Below are 2,643 nucleotides of genomic sequence, written 5' to 3'. Positions count from 1 at the left end.
CCAACGACTGTATTTTCTGAAGAAAACACAGAATAGTCAGTCATTCTGTCATGAAAAGGCTAGAAAAAAACTACCTGTGCCCAAAGTTAGAAGGCTTAATGCCACTGTATAACTCAGTCGGCATGATCACTGACCCTGGCTCCTACATGGAAAATTGTTGGTTTGATCGTCCATTAAAAAGTTAAATTTAGGCCGGGCGCGGTGGCTCATGCCTGTAATCCCAGCACTTTGGGAAGCTGAGGCAGGCAGATCACTTGAGGTCAGGAGTTCAAGACCAACCAGCCTAGCCAACAGGGCAAAACCCTGTCTCTATCAAAAAATACAAAAATTATTAGCTAGGCGTGGTGACGCACGCCTGTAGTCCCAGCTACTCAGGAGGCTGAGGCACGAGAATCACTTGAGCCCGGGAGGCGGAGGCTGCAGTGAGCCAGGATCGTGCCACTGCACTCCAGCCTGAGTGACAGAGTGAGACTGTGTCTCAAAAATAATAAAATAAAAAGTTAAGTTTAGAGTGGGGCGCAGTGGCTCACACCTGTAATCCCAGCACTTTGGGAGGCTGAGGTGGGCAGATCACTTGAGACCAGGAGTTTGAGACCAGCCTGGCCAACACGGTGAAACCCTGTCTCTACTAAAAATACAAAAAATTAGCCAGGCATCGTGGCAGGTTCCTGGAATCCCAGCTACTTGGGAGGCTGAGGCAGGAGAATCACTTGAACCTGGGAGGCAGAGGTTGCAGTGAGCCGAGATTGTGCCACTGCACTCCAGCCTGGCTGACAGAGCAAGACTCCATCCCCCTAACGAAGTTAAGTTTAGGCTGGGCGCGCAGTGGCTCATGTCTATAATCCCAACACTTTGGGAGGCTGACGCTGGAGGATTGCTTGAGCCCAGGAGTTCAAGACTAGCCTGGGCAACACAGACAGACCCCATCTCTACAAGAAATAAGCCAGGCGTGGTGGTACACGCCTGTGGTCCCATCTACTTGGGAGGCTGAGGTGGGTGGATAGTTTGAGCCCAGGAGGTTGATGCTGTAGAGATGTGATTGCACCACTGCACTCCAGCCGGGGCAACAGAGTGAGATACAGTCTCAAAAAAAAAAAAAAAAAGTAAGTTTACAGTTTCCATATTACTTGGTATCAATGAAAATGGATTCAGATTATTCCTTCAAAAAAACCCATAACCAAAGAAGAAAATAAAAATCAATTCTATATTATTCCTAATAGAATTAGGCCATAAGCAATATCTACATATGCAGAATCTCAGATATTTTATAAACCTGGAATAGTCCACCAATGAGATGTAAAGTGATTGGGTTTTCTGTCAGTGGAATCGTCTGCCATGAGTCTGCCTTTTCTGCCTCTCACACAAATCGACATTGTGATTTATATTCCTGAACAAATTAGACTTAAGAGCAAATCATCAGCAACAGGTATAATAATCTTGGCAGAACATTTATTTTAATGAATTGCTGTCTGCCTAACATAGATAGAAGGATGCTGATGCCATCTACCCTATACGGATTAGTGCTGTCATGTAATTAATTTTTTTTCTTCCCCTAGAACTTAAAGTCTCATCAGTTTTAAATTAAAAAGGCATTGGTTTATTTCATATTTAATCATAACAATCTAACTTCTCTGGCAATGTTTATATAAGAAAGTTGTGAAAGACAAATGGATTCTAACCTAGCATGATAGGTTCCTGCTCTCTACACTTAGGCAGTGTTGCGTTCCATGGGGTCAGAGTGGGAACTGTTTTGGTGATAAACAGCTGAAAACCCTCACCCCCATCACTCTGGCAGGAAGTAGGGATGGAAGAGTGATTTTAGAACAGTGTAGTTTTTCTTCCCTGTGAAGCTGAGTATCAGTTTCCCTATTATTTATACTTCAATGAGAGGCAAAAAGAAAACCAACATTTCCTTCACTCTATGGGGGTTTGAAACTGTAATTGTCAAGGGCATCTTGCAGTAATTGACAACTAAACCCTACCTTCTCAAACCTGCCAAACTCAATGCTATTTATAAATAATTTGATGATCTTTGCAAAGAAGATGCAGAAACAGCTAATACTAAATACAAGGAAGGATCCCGGGGTCAGGGCTACAATGCTCATACTAAAATAATCTTGCTATATAATTAAGTTAAAGATTCTGTTTTTTGAAAAAGAAAACAAATTGTTACCTTAAACCTTTACCTGAGACAGTCCTTCATATTCTAACCAATTAGTTGCTTATTCATCTTTAAAAATGCTACAGGGCCGGGTGCAGTGGTGCACACCTATAATCCCAGCTACTGGGGAGGCTGAGGTAGGAGGATCACTGGAGGCCAGGAGTTCGGCCTGGCAACATAGCAAGACTGGTCTCTAAAATGTTTTTAATTTAAAAAAAAGAAAAAGCTATAGAAAAATGTAACCCTTTCCTACATAAAGTATGAATTTCTCATATATTCTATATAAATTCAGTAACAAGAATGGTAATTAAAATGCCTTCCTTACATTAGTACTAAATCTCAGGAGGCAGTGAGAATAAACAAGTGTAAAAGAAACAGCATGAAATCATCTGTACAACAAAACAGCCAATCCTGATTAAAGAAAAGCCTGTTTTGTTAGGTTTTTACAATATAAAATAGATTTAGTACTGCAATGACACAAA

The sequence above is a fragment of the Symphalangus syndactylus genome, chromosome X (assembly GCF_028878055.3).
Source record: "Symphalangus syndactylus isolate Jambi chromosome X, NHGRI_mSymSyn1-v2.1_pri, whole genome shotgun sequence".
In the NCBI taxonomy this organism is placed as follows: Eukaryota; Metazoa; Chordata; class Mammalia; order Primates; family Hylobatidae; genus Symphalangus; species Symphalangus syndactylus.
The sequence above is the reverse complement of the archived record's forward strand: the minus strand, read 5'-3'. Positions refer to the sequence as shown.